Source organism: Pan paniscus, chromosome 11 (genome assembly GCF_029289425.2).
Source record: "Pan paniscus chromosome 11, NHGRI_mPanPan1-v2.0_pri, whole genome shotgun sequence".
In the NCBI taxonomy this organism is placed as follows: domain Eukaryota; kingdom Metazoa; phylum Chordata; class Mammalia; order Primates; family Hominidae; genus Pan; species Pan paniscus.
This window is the reverse complement of record NC_073260.2, coordinates 70,979,924-71,001,132: the sequence shown is the minus strand read 5'-3', so window position 1 is coordinate 71,001,132 and position 21,209 is coordinate 70,979,924. Positions and strand designations below refer to the sequence as shown.

Below are 21,209 nucleotides of genomic sequence, written 5' to 3'. Positions count from 1 at the left end.
AAACCCCGTCTCTACTAAAAATACAAAAAATTAGCCGGGCGTGTTGGCGGGCACCTGTAGTCCCAGTTAATCGGGAGGCTGAGGCAGGAGAATTGTGTGAACCCGGGAGGCAGAGGCTGGAGTGAGCCAAGATCATGCCATTGCACTCCAGCCTGGGCAAGAGAGAAACTACGTCTCAAAAAAAAAAAAAAAAAAAAAAGATATTTGTATGGATCTTATGTGTTTGCGTGTGTGTGTGTGTGTGTGTGTGTGTGTGTAGATATTCTTTTCTCTTAAAATACATAATAAACATCTTCTCATACCATTAAATCTTATTTTACAATATTTTCAGCAGCCTATACTATTCCATCTTATGCTTTTACCATAATGTAGTTAACCAGTTCCTATTGTTGGGTACTTAAATGTTCTTCAGGGTTTTTTGTAATTATAAATAATGCCGTGATCAAAATACTTTTCCCCAACTCTGATTGTTTTCATAAGCAAATCCTTTTTTTTTTTTCCCAAAGAGGGTCTTGCTATATTGCCCAGGCTGGAGTGCAGTGGCATGATCATAGCTCACTGCATCCTCGACTTCGTGGACTCAAGCAATCCTCTGCCTCAGCCTCTCAAGTAGCTGAGACTACAGGCATAAGCCACTATGCCCAGATACTTTTTTCAATTTTTATTTTTGTAGAGACAGGATTTCAACATGTTGCTCCAGCTGGTGTCGAACTCCTGGCCCCAAGCAGTCTTCCCACCTCAGCCTCCCAAAGTACTGGGATTATGAGAATGAGCCACCGTTCCCAGCTGTGTGCAAATTCTTAAAAGCAAAATTGTTGAGTCAAAGGTCATGACTATTTTCTACTTGGTATTCACTGCCAAATTGCTTACCAGCGTTATGCCAATTTACATTCCTACCAATGGCATATTAGAGGGCAAATTTCCTAGTGTCCTCACTAATGTGGGGAGTTAGCTTTTAAAATCATTGCCAAGGTGAGAGGTGAAAAATATTAACATTCAACCTCTACACTTAAATGTAGGTGATTTACCACAAATGTTCTTAATTTATTTTATTTTATTTTGTTTTATTTTATTTTGAGACGGAGTCTCTTTCTGTTGCCCTGGCTGGAGTGCAGTGGTATGATCTTGGCTCACTGCAACCTCTGCCTCCTGGGTTCAAGCAATTCTCCTGCATCGGCCCCTGCTAGTAGCTGGGATTACAGGCACCTGCCACCATACCCAGGTAATTTTTGTATTTTTAGTAGAGATGGGGTTTCACCATGTTGGCCAGGCTGGTCTCGAACTCCTGATCTCAGGTGATCTACCAGCCTCGGCCTCCCAAAGTGCTGGGATTACAGGCATGAGCCACTGCGCCTGGCCAAATGTTCTTAATTTAAACCAAAGTAGGTTGCAAAGAATGACAGACAGTCTCTTTTGTTCCCAGATAATCACACTTGAGCTAGTTTTGCACATTTTATTTTTTTTCCTGTTAATTATACCAAAAACCATGACACCATCCTGCACTCAGTTTGCAGATGAAAATATTGTAGAGCAGATAACCATATATGTATGGGATTAGTTTTATTGGCAACAGATTCATAAATAATCATCCCTTGATATCTGCAGGGGATTGGTTCCAGGACTCCCCACGGATAACAAAATTCAAGGATGCTCAAGTCCCTAATATAAAGTAGAGTAGTACTTTCATATCACCTATATATATATCCTCCTTTATACTTTATTTTTTCCCTTCTTTCTTTTTTTCTTTTTAAATAGATGTGGGGTCTCCCCGTGTTGTCCAGGCTGGTCTCCAACTCCTGGGCTCAAGTGATCCTCCCACTTTGGCCTCACAGGCACGCACCACCATGCCCTGCTAATTTTTGTATTTTTAGTAGAGATGGGGTTTCACCATGTTAGCCAGGCTGGTCTCGAAATCCTGACCTCAAGTGATCCGCCCGCCTTGGCTTCCCAAAGTGCTTGGATTACAGGCGTAAGCCACTGCACCCGGCCTATATATATATTTTTTGTTTGTTTGTTTTGGAGAGAAGGAAAGTGGTTATTCTGCCTTTTGCAGTGATGATAAAGAATATTTCTGCTGGACGTGGTGTCTCACACCTGTAATCCCAGCACTTTGGGAAGCCAAGGTGGGAGAATCACTTGAGCCTAGGATTTAGAGACCAGCCTGGCCAATATAGGGAGACCTTGTCTCTACGAAAAATTTTAAAACTAGCCAGGCACGTTGACATGCATCTGTGGTCCCAGCTACTCAGGAGGCTGAGGTGGGAGGATCACGTGAGCCTTGGAGGGTGAGGCTGCAATGCACTGTGATCATGCCACTGCACTCCAGCCTGGGCAACAGAGCAAGACCCTGTCTCAAAAAAAAAAAACAAAAAACCAAACCAAAACAAAAAGACAAATAAAAAACAAAAGGAGTGAGTACAGCTAGGTTGTTCTACTAGACTGAGGTGCTCAAGAGAATGACTTACCCATCTTTGTATTTCTAGTTCCTATGACAATGCCATTTACAATATGTTCTACTCAGAATTTAGTATTTCTCCCAAAGATTTGTACTTGATCTTAGCACAAAACCAGAGGTGATAAAGGAGAAAAAAAAGTTCATTTTGTTTCTTATCAAATAAATGGAGTGGATGAGATAAATTTCCAATTTTAAGAAAGATTTGTAGTTGTTTTATTTTAAGTAAACTAGTGTAATGTTACCTACATATGATTTTCTCAACATATTTGCAAAATCACCCTTTATAAAAATACATACACTGTATTTCTGAATTATTTATAGTGTATCATTTAGATGAAATAGGCAGAAAAGTTGTTCCAAAATAGCAATGGGAAAAGAAAACCCTATGAAAGATGATTTTATTTCTATTTTAAGATTTCTTATAGTAAGAAACACCTCATTATAATGAAAATGTAGCTTAAAACTTAGCTCAAGGCAGTGTGCTATAATGGACAAAGCAGGTCAGGGTCAATGAATCTGCATTCTGATCCCAGCTTTGTAATTAATCAGGGAAACTTGGACAATCCAATTACCCTCTCTGGGTCTCAGCCTTCTAATCTGTAAAATATGAGATTTGGACTTGTTGATCCTTTCCAGGTCAAAGAGTTTCTGATTCCTTTAAAAAATATATATGCATATATATTTTTTTACAGAGACGGGGTCTCACTCTGTTGCCCAGGCTGGAGTTGAGTGGTGTGATCATTGCTCACTGCACCCTCTAACTCCTGGGCTCGAGGATTCCTCCCACCTTAGCCTCTGGAGTAGCTGGGATTACAGGGGCAAACCACCGCAACCAGGTACAGAGTTTCTGATGCTATTTGTGATTTTAATAATGCAGTTTAGCCAGATAATGTCAAATTCTGTTAGTAATTTGGCTGATGTCTTATTTAACAAAAGAAAACATCATTTTGAAAAATATCTCTTTGTAGAAAGCTGAATTACTGTTCTCTAGAAGCAAGGGCAAGGAGCTACGCAATGAAAGAAAAGAGTGAGGGGCAAGAGAATTGAGAAGAAGACTGGAATGGTGAGTGTTTTAAGGTGAATGAAGGAGTGAGTAGCTGACATGGAGAAAAGGAGAGGTGGGTGTTCTCTAAGGAGGATGTTTATGAAGATTTGCTCTGTGTTGTGCAATGAAATTCCTTTTGTTGTTGTTGTTTTTTAAAGAGACGGGGTCTCATTATATTGCCCACACTGGTCTCATACTCCTGGGCTCAAGCAATCCTCCCACCTCGGCTTCCCAAAGTGGAAATTCCTTTTTTGTTGCCTCATCAAGAGACCCAGAGTTAAGACCTAAATAATCTATATAACCCCTTCATTGTTCTTTGTGGCAAGATGTGGTTCTTTATAGTTACGACAATGTGATTAACCTGAACATGAGATGTCCATGTTATTTTCAGGTTAGATTTATGACCTAGAGAGATCTACTTTAATGCAGCCTCACTCTTAAAATAATGCTATTAAAAAGCAGACAAGGAGATCATTTATTGAGTATGCAACAGCCACTTCACATATATTGTCTCTAACATTTTGAACAATTCTACATTGTATATCTTTTCTTTTCCATATAAAATCTGCCTCTGGGAAGTTAGGCACTTTATTTGCTCTTAGGAGAGTCTCAAAGAAATCTTTAATGAGATAACCACAATTTTGCACATTTCTGCAATAATCTCAGCCATTGCTAGCTGTTCTTTGCTATATTAAAAATTAGTTAGATTGCTCTAAATTACATAAACATTACAGAGTTAAAATAAATATTAGCCAAAGTTGAATCTTTAAACATACCATGCATAAAAAATATGGTTGTATTCTTCCAAACCAAATATTTTATAAATATTTAAATGAGTGGACATATTAATTTCCATAATTATAACAGCAAAGTAAAAAAAAAAGTAATTATCATGTTGAGCATGTGTAGTAAAAGCAAAAGCAAAGCTTGTAAATGTATTTGGAACTTCGGTTCCTCCTCTTAGTTTGTACAGAGTGACCCCCAAATTGATATAACCAGGTCTCCTGACCCCCCAGCTTGGTCTGATTTTTGCTACATGGACTACCTCAAACACAAAAGACCTCAACCTCCACTTCCTCCTGTTTGTCCATTTTGCCAGCAATCAACCTCTACCAACAGCCATTTGATTATAATTACACCTTGTTTTCCCATTTGGGTCAAGGCTGAACTCAGGCTCTTCTGGATGGTGAGCTGCTGAGGGACATCATAAGAAAGTTTGAAGTTCTGCATAATTGCTGTAACAACCTGCCCTTCAGCTCTGATCTCCAGCCACACTCACACTGGCTGGGCTATTCCTTTGAAGACAAAGAAAACAGTGCCAGAGGCTGTCCTACTTAATAATAAGCCTTTGGCCCTCTCTGCCCAGTATGCACATGGTGCCCTCTACTGGCAAAGTGGAGCCACATCCAGGAAGAGGATGGAGAATTGGATTATTAATGGCTTTGGGCATTCAGCGAAATCAGACCACAGTACCTGCTAAGGCCTTCCTGATAGCTTTTTGTTTGCTGATTATAAGCATTATTTGAGCTAAAAGTAGAAAGCAGTATGCTTTTATTTGCAATTTAATCATGCACGTTGCTATGGTAATGTAAAATACTTTACAGTAATTTGCATGCACTTTATCGCATTATCGTTTTAGACATTTTTTATATGTAAACAATAAGTTTAATTATTTATTAAGTTTAACAGTAATCAGGCTGGTAGCTCACTCCTGTCATCGCGGCACTTTGGGAGGCTGAGGCGAGAGGATCATTTGAGATCAGGAGTTTGAGACCAGCCTGGGCAACATAGGGAGAATCCCCACTTCTTCTCTACAAAAAATAAAAGAAAATTAGTTGTGCATGGTGGTGCACAGCTGTAGTCCCAGCTACTCAGCAGGCTGAGGTGGGAGGATTGCTTCAGCCCAGAAGGTTGAGGCTGCAATGAGCCATTAATGTGCCACTGCACTCCAGCCTGGGAGACAGAACAAGAGACATTGTCTAAAAAAAAAAAAAAAGAAAGAAAGAAAGAGAAACAAAAAACAAACAACAATCAGAAAATTTTCTTCAAAATAATTTTCTTAGTATAATTGCCAACAACCTTATATTAAGGGGATGAACCCAAATTATTAAATAAAATAAAAACACATCTGAAAAAAAAAGGCTATAGAAGAAAGTGCACAAGAACAGGCACTTATACATACTTTTCAAAAGGACATAAACTGCACTTTTCTTGGGTGGAGGGGCGGGGACACAGTCTCTCTCTGTTGCCCAGGCCAGGCTGGAGTGCAGTGGCACGATCTTGGCTCACTGCAACCTCTGCCTCCTGGGTTCAAGGGATTCTCCTGCCTCAGCTTCCCGAGTAGCTGGGATTACAGGCATGGGCCACCACGCCCCACTAATTTTTGTATTTTTAATAGAGATGGGGGTCTCACCATGTTGGCCAGGCTGGTCTCAAACATCCTACCTCAGGTGATCCTCCTGCCTCGGCCTCCCAAAGTGCTGGGATTACAGGTGTGAGCCGCTGCACCCGGCCAAACTGCACTTTTAGGCACTGTTTCTCTTCAGATTTCCTTTGTCAACAATATACGGCAGGACTTTTGATGCCCAGATGCTAACACAGAAAGATGATTAAGTCACCTTTATGCAAAAAAGCTTGTGTCTAATGCGCAGAAAATAAGTAGATAGCATGTTATAAATAAAGGTTTGCAAAGATAAGTTGTTTGATACTGAAAAGGTTTGCTGTCTCTTCATGTAATTAAACAATACAAATCTATGTATATTATGCCACTGGAGTCAAACTCTTAAATGGTACTTGATGTGCAAAATCTTCACCTTTAAAATAATTTTTGAATTTTTTTTAAAGAGAGTCTTGCTATGTTGCCCAGGCTGGACTCAAAACCCTGGGTTCAAGGGAATCCTCTCACTTCAGTCTCCTGAGTAGCTGGGACTATAGGCACACACCACTGCACCTGGCTAACTTTTACAATTTTAAAACAGGCAGATATTTCATTTCTGTGCTGTTTTATAGGCTGACTATGTGTAACAAAGTTTATTTTAAGATATTTATTTATAATAAACAGCTGGTCAGTTGTGAGAGCCAACTATGTCTCCTAAGCCCTTGTATTAAATAGACACACTCTAAATATAAAATGTTTGGCGTATAGTCATTGGATTTTTTTTTTTTTTTTTAGATGGAGTTTTGTTCTTGTTGCCCAGGCTGGAGTGCAACGGCACAATCTCAGCTCACCACAACCTCCACCTCCCAGGTTCAAGTGATTCTCCTGTCTCAGCCTCCTGAGTAGCTGGGATTACAGGCATGTGCCACCACGCCCGGCTAATTTTTGTATTTTTAGTAGAGACGGTGTTTCTTCATGTTGGTCAGGCTGGTCTCAAACTCCCGACCTCAGGTGATCTGCCCGCCTCAGCCTCCCAAGGTGCTGGGATTACAGGCGTGAGCCACCGCGCCCAGCTAGTCATTGGATTTTTAAAACAATTACAACCTCCAGAATTCGCCATGCTGTATCATATTGAGTAGTTAAAAAATTATTTAAGTATTTTATTCTTTCAAAGAGAATTTTACTCCAATCGCCTTCAATTTCGTTCTATCATACTCTGGAGTGGACCCACAAGTTTACTGTGCATGTTCATTAAACCGTAAAGTGTTTCACAATTTTCACTGTTAGTTCTAAAGTAGCATCTTCAGCATATAAAAAAATAGTTTGGGGATGCTGCTGGAAAGCTAAAATAATCTTTTCCACTTTTGCTTTGTACAGGGAAAATGCCTTGTGTCTCTGTCTCTTATGAGGATCATTCCTAGCAACAGAAATATTTATTCCTCCAGCTTTTAGAAATTTATTTTCAAATCCATCACATTCTGCTTGTAAACTTGCAGCACCCTCATCAAGATTATGAGCATGATTAGGATCTATAACAATATACTTTAAAAGGTTATGAGCATGATTAGAATCTATAACAATATACTTTAAAAAGTTACTCATACAGTAATGGTAGCTTTCAGGATGATTTCTGGGCAGTACTCTACATGCTCATCCATGTTAAATGTCTTCACATATTTAAAAGAAAGGCTTCCATTCTTGCAATAGACTTTTAGTTTTTTGTGGAGTTTTTTTGTTTGTTTGTTTTGTTTTGTTTTGTTTTGTTTTTAGACAGGATCTTGCTCTGTTGCCCAGGCTGGAGTGCAGTGGAGCAATCTTGGCTCACTGCAACCTCCACCTCCCGGGTTCAAGCAATTCTCATGTCTCAGCCTCCCAAGTAGCTAGTACTACAGGCGTGCGCCACCATGCCCAGCTAATTTTTGTATTTTTAGTAGAGACAGGGTTTCACCTTATTGGCCAGGCAGCTCTCGAATTCCTGGCCTCAGCCTCCCAAAGTGCTGGGATTATAGGCATAAGCCACTGCGCCCAGCATCTTTTAGTTTTTAGTAGCATCCTCAAGTCATACTCCCGGTTGACTGACCAACTCTTCTGATGCTAAAGCAGTGGGAGCCCCTGATAGCTTTTTCCGAGAGAAAAGTCACTAATTTATGCTGTGGTATTAAATACCTAACTTTCATGTTTCCATTCTTTTCCCTTGAAAAGAGAGCTGTGACCACTTACACAACATTAGCTTCTGAACTTGCAGCTATTTACACAGTAACTTGGGTGACACTACAATTTTAGATGCAATGACCCAAACTTCATTTTATATAAAGATACAGATGTCACTTTTTATTTTCAAAAGTTAAACTATTCTGTTCTTCTTGATCATTATGATTTCCTAGCTCTTTTGTGCTGGCGTAGACATATAGTAGCATAACAGCCAAAGCTGATGAGCCATTTGACAATGAACCAGTTTTGGAGAGGCAATCTGAACCAGACTATCATAATGATAGAGAATGTTGCACGACATCGATCTTCACTTTATATTCTTCTTTTGTGGTGTCATTGCCAATAAAGGCTTGAAATTATCCCACAGTCAACTGCTGAGGACTATCGTGTTTGGAAACATGAAGAGTTTGACACAAGCAGTTTCATGTCATGGGGTAGGATAAACTGCTTATCCTCTTTGGGGTGTCCATCTTACTATTTTAATTACCAATACATATTATGAAACATTTCTTTCTTTTTTTTTTTTTTGAGACAGAGTTTTGCTCTTGTTGCTCAGGATGTAGTGCAATGGCACGATCTTGGTTGACCACAACCTCCGCCTCCCAGGTGCAAGCGATTCTTCTGCCTCAGCCTCCCGAATAGCTGAGATTACAGGCAAGCGCCACCACGCCCAGCTGATTTTGTATTTTTAGTAGAGACAGGGTTTCTCCATGTTGGTCAGGCTCATCTCAAACTCCTGACCTCAGGTGATCCGCCCGCCTCAGCCTCCCAAAGTGCTGGGATTACAGGCATGACCCACTGCACCTGGCGAAACATTTCTTTTAAAAAAAAGTTTCTTTTTAAAAAGAAAAATTATTTTAGGTTCAGGGGTACATGTGAGGGTTTGTTATGCAGATCGTTTTTTGTACATATTATTTCATCACCCAGGTATTATCCCCACTATCCAATAGTTATCTTTTCTGCTCCTCTCCTTCCCCCTACCCTCCCCCATCAAGTAGAACCTAGTGTCTTTTGTTTCCTTCTTTGTGTTCATAAGTTCTTATCATTTAACTCCTACTTGTAAGTGAGAATGTGCAGTATTTGGTTTTCTGTTCCTGTGTTAGGTTGCTAAGGATGATAGCCTCCAGCTCCATCCATGTTCCTGCAAAAGACATGATCTTGCTCTTTTTATGGCTGCATAATATTCTATGGTGTATATGAACCATGGACATATACTTTGGTACGCATACATGGTACATATACGGGGCATATATGTACCATGGACATTTTCTTTACCCAGTCTGTCATTGATGGGCATTTAGGTTGATTCCAGGTCTTTGCTATTTTGAATAGTGCTGCAGTGAACATTTGCATGCTTGTGTCTTTATGGTAGAATGATTTATATTACTTAGGTATATACCCAGTAATGGGATTGCTGGGTCAAATGGTAGTTCTGCTTTTAACTCACTGAGGAATCACCATACTGCTTTCCACAATGGTTGAACTAATTTACACTCCCACCAACAGTGTATAAGTGTTCCCTTTTCCCCACAACCACAACCTCACCAGCATCTGTTATTTTTTGACTCTTTAATAATAGCCATTCTGACTGGTAGGAAATGGTACCTCATTGTGGTTTTGATTTGCATTTCTCTAGTGATCAGTGATATTGAGCTTTTTTTCATATGAAAAAAGCCTCTCTTTATCTATGTAAAATATTCTAAACTAGGAGCCTAACCACCACACATAGTGGATGACCTAGAATGCAAGTTCGGTTTAAAAGACTTGAAACTGGGGCAAGGGGGCCTCCTTTTCTCCCCGTCAGCACCTCTGCCAACCTTTCTAAAACACTATATTGAGTTTCCTCAAAGCAGGCGAAAACAAAAGCCTTTTCTATTGCCATGTAGTTTTAAATCAATGGCTTGTTTTGCATACTTCTATTTATTGCTTAATTAGGAGAAAAAAAATTATTCTTGTTGAGAGGAAAATTCTTTTAAAAATGTTGCAAACTTTGTAAAATACGGCACATTGTGAAAAAAATTTAGGTTTCTTTTCCACGAAGACGACAATTAAAAAATGATTAAAGCTTAATACAGATACTCAAATAATTTTAGAACTAATAGTCTATGTTGAATCTATGTATCAAGTTTCAATGAAGTGAAAAATATTCTGCAGAGATGGAAATATATCACATTTTATATTTTATTCATTTTCTTTGCAAAGGATATGACATTTTGGAAGACAGAACAGATAGAAAATGGAAACATGTTAAAAAATGATCTTACATAATTATGACTATCACATATGCTGAAATTTGGCTTGCTCTGCTATTGCTAAAGGGCTTAGGCAAATTATGTACCCCACATTTTAGAATAAATATTCAAAGATAAAAAATTAATCTTAATAGAAATAAGAGGCTCTTTGGCTTTAATTTCCTTATTTTAAAAAAAAACCTCATCAAAGCTAGAAGATGGGGAAATAGTTCATTTATGAAATTGACAGTCACACTGTAAGAGATACATATAAAGATAAAAATCATAATCCTAAGTACAGAAATCTCAACCTTTGGCTAGAAATAACCCAGAATACTAACTGCAAGGAAATGGAGGTATAACCTGTCAAACGTTTTAATAGGTTAAAAAATCAGCTTCCTCCCAGCACTTCGGGAGGCCGAGACAGGCAGATAACGAGGTCAGGAGATCGAGACCATCCTGGCTAACACGGTGAAACCCCATCTCTACTAAAAATACAAAAAAATTAGCCGGGCGTGGTGGCGGGCGCCTGTAGTTCCAGCTACTTGGGAGGCTGAGGCAGGAGAATGGCGTGAACCCGGGAGGCGGAGCTTGCAGTGAGCCGAGATCGCGCCACTGGACTCCAGTCTGGGCGACAGAGCGAGACTCCGCCTCGAAAAAAAAAAAAAATCAGCTTGAAAAATATTTAGCCACCTTACCCATACTTGCTGATGATATCTTTTATAGAGTTAAGCCTCAGTATCTTATAGATCGTACCATTATTCCAATAGATATTTTCAAACTGTCATCAAATGTTACAGCTTAGTTCTTTCTGTTTAGGTAAGGTCTGAATGGATTTGTACTAATTTCAACCTGTATTTTATTTTTAAAAAATGGCCAGGCATGAGTTATTGTAAGCATTTGGTAAACTTTTAATTTTACAGTTTTAATTTTGTTTTTTCTTTTTTTTAGAGACGCGATCTTGCAGCCAGGTACAGTGGCACATGCCTGTATTTGTAGTTACTCAGGAGGCTGAGGCAGGAGGATTGCTTGAGCCCAGGAGTTCGAGGCTGCAGTGAGCTGTGACTGTGCCACTGAACTCCAGCCTGGGTGACAGAGCGAGCCCTGTCTCTTAAAAAAAAAAAAAAAAAGAGAGAGAGAGAGAGATGGTCTTTAATTTTGTTTTCTACTAAGAAATTTTTGGGAGAAGGTAAACAGGTTTAAAAGACATTTTGTTCAATGCAGTGCTTTTCCAAAGCTCTTATTCGGGGTGCTCATTAGGTTGGTGGTTTGTTGGGAAGTGTCACCTTCTAATTCAGCTCATTAACCTTATTCTGGGAGACAGGCAGCAACTTCTCTGAAAAGGTTGCATGGAGCCTCACTCTAAGGCAGTCATTTGGATAGTACCAAAATACCTTTATGATGTGTGACAGTTCATAAACAGTTTACAAGTTTGTTAATCCATTTGATTATCATAACAACTATTAAGCAGTGAGAACAGACACTATTGTCCTGTTGTATAAGGTTCTAGAGGTAAACAAACATCCAAGAACACAGAGCTATTAAGTGGTGGAGGGAAGCTTTGAAAGCTAAATTTTTGTGACTCCAAATCTCAAGTTCTTTTTACAACTTTATAGTAAAATCTTTTAGATTATTGTGTGTGTGTGTGTCCGTGTGTGTGTGTGTGTGTGTGTGTTGTGTGTTTAGATGAGGTCTAACTCTGTATCTCTGTATGCCAGGCTGGAGTGCAATGGCATGATCAAAGTTCACTGTAGCTTCAACCTCCTGGGCTCAAGTGCTCCTCCCACCTCAACCTCCCAAGTACTGGGGGTACAGGTGTGCACCACCACACTGGCAAATTTTTTCTAGTTTTTATAGAGATGGGGCTTCACTATGTCACCCAGGTTGGACCTGAATTCCTGGCCTCCAGTGATTCTCCCGGCTTGGCCTCCCAAAGTGCTGGAAGCACAGGTGTGAGTCACCGTGCTCAGCCTTTAGATCCTTACATAAGCATATGCTTAACTGCTACCAAATAGCAGTCTTTCACCCTCACCAAATCATATTACTTGGCATAAATGGTGGCATCCCTGGGTTACAAGGACGTATAGGGAAGACAGAGGCCAGACTAAAGTCATGATGCTTACTGGCATCTTAGCAACTAGGTATGTGCTGTCACAGTTTTACCTCAAAGGAATAAACTTTAGTAAAGTTTAAATAGATTAGGACCATCTGTTGTACAGTTTCTTCCCATTATCCCATCACCATAGCAACCCACATACCAAATAAGCAAAATTGATTGGGAAAGATTACAAGAAAGTGTCAGTAAAGGTGGCCTCCATTCCTAGTTCCAAAGTTATCTCAGGGTTTCAGCTGGTGCTCTATCTTCCTGTTGCCTGGAACCTTGTGACTTTTAGCTCACATTTAGTCCCTGATGGACCCCTATACTCTCAACATTTGGCACCAAAGGGTTCTCCTGGGTTTTGGCATGACTTTCCCAATACCCAGTCCTCATAGATAAGAACAATACCAACATTACATAAATGCTTCAGGTCAAAAAAGAAGGAAATAAAATAATTTCTTTTTTGTTGTTGTTGAGATGGGGTCTTGCTATGTTGCCCAGGTTGGCCTCAAACTCCTAAGGCTCAAGCAATTCACCACCTTGGCCTTCCAAAGTGTTGGGATTATAGGTGTGCGATGCCATGCCTGGCCAAAGGAATTTCTGTTCTAATAGATTGTACAGACTTTTCAAAATGGATTATCAATGATCACCGACTGGCCTTTATGATAATAAAGAAAAATAAATAAAAAAATTTTAAGCATTTATTAAGTATCAGGCAGTATGCTAAGGGCTTTGCATGCATTGTATAATTAATTCTTTCAGCTACTTCAAGAGATGAGTATTATTATCATTCTCATTTTACAGATGAAGAAACTGAAGCCAGAAAGTTTAAGTAGCTGGTCCAAGCTCACTTCACTTATAAATTATGGGGCTGAAATTTTCACCTAAGCTTAGAGAGGCATATTGATCATAAAAGCATGGTTTGGGGAGAAAAACGGAAGGGCATATGGGCCAAGAGGTGGTTGAAATAACCACTGACTTCATTCCTTAAGGCTAAACATGCTTTTATTTATACAAAGCTTCTAAGGTTTGAAAATAAACAAGAGAGACTGAAATAATAAGTGAGGTGATCAATATGTTAATCGACTTGATTTATTTATTTCATTGTATACATATACCAAAATATCACACATTACACCCCATAAATAAATTTATTATTTGCCAATTAAAACATTTAAAAGGCTGGGCACAGTGGCTCATGCCTATAGTCCCAGCACTCTGGGAGGCCAAGGAGGGAAGATTGTTTGAGTCCAGTTAAGGACAGCTGGACAGCTTGGGCAACATAGTGAGACCTCATCTCTACAAAAATAAATAAAACTCTTTGGGCATGGTGGCACATACCTGTACTCTCAGCTACTCAGGAGGCTGAGGTGGGAGGATCATTTGAGCCCGGGAGGTTGAGGCTGCAGTGAGCCGTTGATTGTACCACTGCATTCCACCCTGGGTGACAAAGCAAGACCCTGTCTCAACAACAACAACGGCAACAATAACAACAACAACACAATTTGAAAAGAGAAAACAAGTGAGACTAAGATGAACCATAAACAGGCGTTAGTTTTATTAGTATTGGGTAGCTGACCAAAGTATTTGCTGTGCTGATACATAAATAATGCCCTATGAGAGGATTCTTTTCTGCTGTGCAAATCAAATTCAAGAAACATGCCAGAAGAAACAGCACAGTGTAGACCGAGTTGCACAGTAGTTCCTTTGCAATGCTGAAGTGGGTAGGAGTAGACCAATTTATTGATTTATTTTTAGACAACATGTTTATCTTTTTGTGTTTGTGCTTTAATACAGTTAAGAGAGCCAATAAATAGTTGTCATGGGTAGCCTGGTTTTAGGTCTAAAAGTCTCACAGATACACATATCTTATCTCTTGATTCATTTTGACCTGATAGCCATGTCAGGGATTTTTTCCCATGTGAAGCTACTGAAGTGAAAATAGCTGTATATCCTGTAGACACTTGGAGGGCTGTGATTCAGGGGAAGAATCTTCCCATTTCCTCCTATGAAGAGATGGAAAGAGGAAGGCTTGCATCTCATACAGAAGCTTTGATGGATTACTCATCTCGTGCTTTCCTTGGTGTCTGTCCTTGGGACATTTTTTCACATCAGGTCAAAGTCAAAACCAACAATCACACAAAGAAACTAACAGAGACAACTACATAGATGAACATCCTTACTTTTCCTTTATAAATCTTTTAGAAATGAAAAATACTGAGTTTATAAACCACCATCCCCAGTAAAAATTCTCAGCACTGAGGCCCTAATGGGCTTCCCTTTGATGCAGGGCAGGTAAGCCCCAAAGTTGGGGCTTAGCCAGGGAGAGTTCTTGCCTTGCCTTTGCCCAGGAAAGAATTCAAGAGCCAGCTGGTCGTGTTAGACAGCACTTTTTTTTTTTTTTTTTTTTTGAGACAGAGTCTCAAAGGCTTGGGTGCAGTGGCATGGTCACAGCTCACTACAGCCTCAACCTCCCAGGCTCAAGTGATCCTCCTACCTCAGCCTCCTGAGTAGCTGGGACCACAGGTGCATGCCACCATGGCTGGCTAATTTTTGTATTTTTAGTTGGGACAGTATTTTGCCATGTTGCCCAGGCTGGCCTCAAACTCCTGGGCTCAAGTGATCCGCCCACGTCAACCTCTCAAATTGCTGGGATTACAGGCGTGAGCCACTGCGCCTGGCCTAGACAGCAACTTTTATTGAAGCAGCAGTGTACAGCAGCAGCAGAGGTACTGGTCCTGTGGAGAAGGCCACCCCACAGGCAGTGTGCCCAGAGTGGCAGCTCAGAGGCAGTTCTGCAGTCATAGTTATACCCACTTTAAATTACATGCAAATCAAGGGGTGGATTATGCAGAAATTTCTAGAAAAAGAGTGGTAACTTCTGAGTCATTGGGTCATTGCCATGGAAAGGGGCAGAAACCTCTGGGTGTTGCCATGGCAATGGTAAACTGACATGGCACTCTTGTGGGCATGTCTTACAGAGAGGTATTTTTATCTCTTCCCTGTTTTAGCTAGTCCTCAATCTGGTCCAGTTTCTGAGCATCACCTCCAGAGTCCCACCTCCTATCTCACCTTGTAGACAACATTTCACATGTGTTGTCACAACTCATTGCTGGAGGAATCAAGCATGTCCTTTGGGACTCTACTGGGAGGGGACTGTACTGGGAGGGGACCGTACTGGGAGATGGCTCTTGGAAGCTTGTGCCTGGTTACTTCTGGACCTCGCCCATGTGCCTTTTCCCTTTGCTAATTTTTCTTTGCATCTATTTACTGTAATAAATTTTAGCCATGAATGTCATTATATTTAGATTTCTAGCAAATCACTGAACCTGGGAGTGGTCCTGTAGATCCCTGACACAGCCTCCTTTACTAGATTTTTCTAAGTATTAAGTGTGATTATATTGGCATTATATTATAATAATAAGTAATTAATAATAAACACTAATAAATGAAAGATAGCAAAATTACCTTATGATAACATGGAAAACTTGAGTTGTATGCTAAAGGACATGAGATGGAAAAAGAGCATTAGCCAAGCCTGAAATTTTCTGCACATTTTCCAAAGTGGATTTTTAAAAAATAACCACAAATAAGTGCAGAGCTTTTTTTTACACTAGAACAATTAGGATGCCGTATTATTGTCTGAACTCTTCTGCTTGCGTGAGTCAATGAAAACTTTACACATATTGGCTAGATATATTCTCAGATATCTTCTGCATGTAAGCAAAGGGGAGAAATATTGTGCCGTTCTGAGCCTTTGAGAAAATTTGCCTTACCCATTTCCTGTGTTTAAAGAAAGGCAATGTATTAATATCTGGCAAGAGCACATTTGAGATCGAGACAAGAAGACAACAGGATGTACTTTCTTCTTGTCAAGATAGAACTTCATGCCTGGCTAATCAACTAGAAAGTCTGATTTTTGCATGCCTCAGGAAAAAGCGATCATAGGTGGTTTTGAGAGGAGTGTTCTCTGGTGTTTCCTTCCCCCAGAGCCGAGATCTTACATGTAAATTGATGCACTTCTTCCTGGGGCATCCAGCTTTCAACCACCTTCACATTATGTTTAGCAAAAATAGATGAAAATTTGAAGCCATGTGCATATTTTGATTACTGCTCCCGCTCATATACTCAGTGACATGAAAGACTGCCAAGTTTACATAGGACCTAGCGCAAGAAAAGGCTCCGCAGCAGGTCTGGGCCCTGTCACTTGGGCCATATGATCCTGCAGATACACTTGCATTGGAGGTATCAGTTATGAGAAAAGATGCTATGTGTTCAGTGTGCAGATAGGTAGATTAAAAAGAAAGAAAGATGCTATATGGGTTTTGTGGCAAGTGCCAGTGGAAGAATCACAACTCAAGGCCTTGGGAATTTGGAGCAAGGCTATGCCATCTCTGGTGGAGAATCACATGCCTTTGGAAAAACTACTCCTACCATGCTACAAGGCTCTGGTAGAGACAGAAAGCCTGCCAATGGTTGCCAAGTGACCAGGCAGTGAAACTTCTCATTGTGATCTGGGGCAAATCAACCAAGTTATAAGATAAGGGGACACCAGCAGGAATTCATCCTAAAATGAAGGTGCTGCCGGACTGAAGAGAAGCAGGACCAGAGGGCAGAAGTAAGCTGCATGAGCAGCAGCCCAGACTGCCAATGTACCTACCACTGTTTTCCCAGTGCTGCGCCCTCATAGCTGAATGGGGGATTCTTCATTGCAAGTTGAAAAAAGAGAAATTTGAGCTTGCTTTGTAGATTGCTCTGCCCTATGTATGAGTGCAAGCTGGAAATGGATGGTAGCTTCTCCACAGTCTGCTCAAAGGTGGTCTTGAGAGACAGTGGCAGGGGAAAATCCTCCCAATAGGCAGTGCTTTGAGGAGGGCACTTGGCTAACCACTTTGTGTGGAAAGAGAAGTAGCTTGAGGTTAGGATATATACAAACTCATGAGCAATGGCAAATGGTCTGGTCAGCTGATTTGGGACTTGGAGGGAAAAAGATTGGAGGTCTGGGGGAGAGGGATGTGGATAGACATACGGGAATGAGCATAAAGTGCATAAAATGTGAACATCCACCAGAGAGCACCCTCAAAAGAGGCACTAAAAACCAAGTAGCCAAAATGTCCTAGCCAGTTGACTGACAGACATCTCTGTCATTGGCCACCCCAATGTTGGCATGATAGACACACGAATCAAGTGACCGTGGTAGCAGAGATTGAGGTCACTCATGGAACAAGCATTGTGGATTCCCATTTACCAAGACTGCCACTACAAAACGTGCAGCTGCCAGCAACAGAGACTAGGGAAGAAGTTGACTACATTGGGCCCCTTTCATTCTGGAAGGGCCAGCAGTTCATTCTCAAGAATAGAAACATTTTCTGTGTCTGGATTTGCCTTTTCCTGAATTCTGGGCCTCAGGCAGAACCGCTGTGGTCTGTATCTCAGGACAGGGCTCCCAGGCCAATGCATTCTTCCTTGTTCACTGCATTCTTTCCTGGCCAATGCATTCTTCCCAGGCCAGTGCATTCTTCCCAGTTCAGTGCATTCTTCCCTGGCCAGTGCATTCTTCCCAGTTCAGTGAATTCTTCCCAGGCCAGTGCATTCTTCCCAGTTCACTGCATTCTTCCCAGGCCAGTGCATTCTTCCCCGGCCAGTGCATTCTTCCCAGGCCAGTGCACTCTTCCTTGGCCAATGCATTCTTCCCTGGCCAATGCATTCTTCACTGTCAGACCCTGACATAGCTGGTAGTTAGAGACTATCTATTGACTGCAAGCCTTAAAAGGCAATCTGGGCAGTGGCACCACTGTCTACTATCCAGAATCAGCTTTTTTCTTGTGTTTTCTCTCCCATTTCCCTCCAGTACTCAGGTTCCCACTCTCTCTCCCATTCCTTTTTCTCTTTCCTGAAAAATCTTAGCCTGCCCTCCGGCCGACCATCTCCAGAGCTAAGTGCAAGAGAGTAATGGGAGGAATATTTTTTTCCCCATCTTCTTTCCTTTAGTGATTGCCAGGTCTGAGCTGGGTTAAGATTTAACAGGAGCTGAGTGAGGCTTCAGTAATCATTCTTTCCGTTTGCATAGCCCTTTGCAGTTCTCAAAGTTCTTTCAAATACAGTTTTGAATTTTACTTCTCATAACTTCTCTGTGAAAAGTTTAGCATTATTTTTCATCTTATGAAGAATCTGAGGTCCAGAGAGGTTAAATGACTTACCCAATCTATACAGGTTTTTGTTGTCAGACCAGGTCTTCTAAATCCAAGTCCAGGGCTTTGTTGGCTATATCTTAGCTACTATCCCTACCTTGCAGTGGGAAGATTGAGGAAAAGACAAGAAATTACTTGCACAAAAAAGATAAGAGCTAGGCTGGTGTGGTGGCTCACGCCTCTAATCTCAGCACTTTGGGAGGCCGAGATGGGTGGGTCACCTGAGGTCAGGAGTTCGAGACCAGCCTGACCAACATGGTGAAACCCCATCTCTACTAAAAATACAAAAATTAGCTGGGCGTGGTGGTGGGCGCCTGTAATCCCAGCTACTTGGGAGGCTGAGGCAGGAGAATCACTTGAACTCAGGAGGCAGAGGTTGCAGTCAGCCAAGATTGCGCCATTGTACTCCAGCCTGGGTGACAAGAGCAAAACTCTGTCTCAAAAAAAAAAAAAAAGCTAATGTTGAGTGGGGTGATTGCTGACTGGTTTCCAGGACCTACCAGCTGGATGTTCGTAACATACTGAATGGAAAGAACTGGATTAAAGAACGCGGTTTTATCCAAATAATTTTTGTATCTATGTCCTTTTCCTAGGGCCACCAAAAATCACTGGTTACTATCTGGAAATGGAAAATAAGCATTCTTTCCTGTCCCTCAGCCTTCACTGTCCTCCTCTGACGGTCTTCTCTTCACATAGCACCAGAGCGACTCTTCATAAAACATAAGTCAGATCATGATACTCCCTTGCTGAAAGCCTTCTGATGGCTTCCCACAACTCCTAAAAGACAACTTTTTTTCTTTTTCTCTTTTCTTTTTTTTTTTGTCCCACATGGATCTACCTTTATTTCTTGTGACAAAATATAACATTTATGCTTTTTTTTTTTGAGACAGAGTCTCACTCTGTCTACCAGGTTGGAGTGCAGCATCGCGATTTTGGCTCAATGCAACCTCCACCTCCCAAGTTCAAGAAATTCTCCTGCCTCAACCTCCGGAGTAGCTGGGACTACAGGTGCCTGCCACCACTCCTGGCTAATTTTTGTATTTGTAGTAGAGAGGGGGTTTTGCCATATGGCCAGTCTGGTCTTGAACTCCCAACGTTAAGTGATCCACCCACCTCAGCCTCCCAAAGTGCTGGAATTACAGGCGTGAGTCACCACACATGGCTGAAGACAATTTTAAGCCCTTCCTGTGGCCTGCAAACCTTTACATGGTTTGACCCCAGGATACCCCCCAGCTATCTCCCTACTCCGTTGCTCACCTACCTCCAACCACAGCAGACTCCTAGCTGTTTCTCAAACACATGGGATACATTCCTTTTCCAGAGCATTTGCAATTCCTTTTTTTTTTTTTCTTTTCCTGGAAAATCCTTTCCCCAGATGCTTGCACGGCTCATTCCTTCACTCCATTCTGGCATCTGTTCAAATGTCTTTCTCAGTGAGGCCTTCCCTCACTGCTCCCTGTCATGTAGCCTCCTGGTTGCTCTCTTTCTCTTTACCCTGTTGTATTTTTCTTTTGGGCACTTCTTACACTATGACATTATGTAACGTAATTATTTGTTTATTGTCTTCCTCCCCCTACCTCAACAATAAAGTGAGCTCCACATGGCAGACACTGTGTCTATTTTGTTCTTTGTTATGTCTTCAGCTCCTGGAATGGGGCCTGGCACATAGTGAGATTTCAATATAGATTTGTTGAATAAATGAATACATCTTTAGTTTTATTTCTTCCATTTCTTTGTGAGGAATCATGGACTCTTGTCCTTAATTCAACTCTTGGGATTGTGGTGAATTATTTATTCTGAAAGGTATTGTTATAACTCAAAGTATTTACCAAAAAAAGATTAACTTCCAGCCTCTTCCTTCTAATTGGAAGTATCCAGTTACTTCAGCTCCATTCAAGGTAGTCAGGATCCTCTGTGTCAAAGAAGAATACATGGGCTTGACCTCCAAAACATCCATGGCCAGTTCTGCCTGTCATTACCAGCTCCGGTCATCTCTTACTGCAACTTATCTTAGGAATCCTTAACATAGAGTTCATGAGCCTCAATGAAATCAAAGGACGGACTCTGGGGTCTCATGAGTCTTCTGAATATGCCAGAATATAGTGCTCATTTTTCCTAGAGGGATGGGCCCTAGCTTTCTTCAGATTTTAAAGAGGCCCAGTGCCTTCTATAGAGGCTAAGAACTCCTCAAATAGTTGTAATTGTCACCATTTACCACACCTCCATCCATTCTTTGAAGCCACAAAGCTGGGTGAGAGCATTTTATGATAGAAGAGTATTGACTTGCCGGGCACGGTGGCTCACATCTGTAATCCCAGCACTTTGGGAAGCTGAGGTGGGTGGATCACCTAAGGTCAGGAGTTCCAGACCAGCCTGGCCAACATGGTGAAACCCTATCTCTACTAAAAATACAAAAATTAGCCTGGCATGGTGCCTGTAGTCCCAGCTACTTGGAAGACTAAGGCAGGAGAATAGCTTGAACCTGGAATGTGGAGCTTGCAGTGAGCCGAGATAGTGCCACTGTACTCCAGCCTGGGTGACAGAGCTGGACTCCATCTCAAAAAAAAAAAAAAAAAAAAAGAAAGAAAGAAAGAAAGAAAA

The 21,209-nt window shown here is 41.1% G+C and overlaps 1 protein-coding gene across 1 annotated transcript in view; it reads left to right on the top strand.

Moving 5' to 3' along the window:
• The window catches only part of CEMIP2 (cell migration inducing hyaluronidase 2), a 182,104-nt gene that overhangs the window by 53,374 nt on the left and 107,521 nt on the right, over positions 1-21,209 (top strand). The window contains exons 2-3 of the mRNA XM_055091895.2: positions 3,148-3,291; positions 3,424-3,518. The gene's annotated coding sequence lies outside the window, so the exon portion shown is untranslated. The remainder of the gene's footprint in view (positions 1-3,147; positions 3,292-3,423; positions 3,519-21,209) is intronic.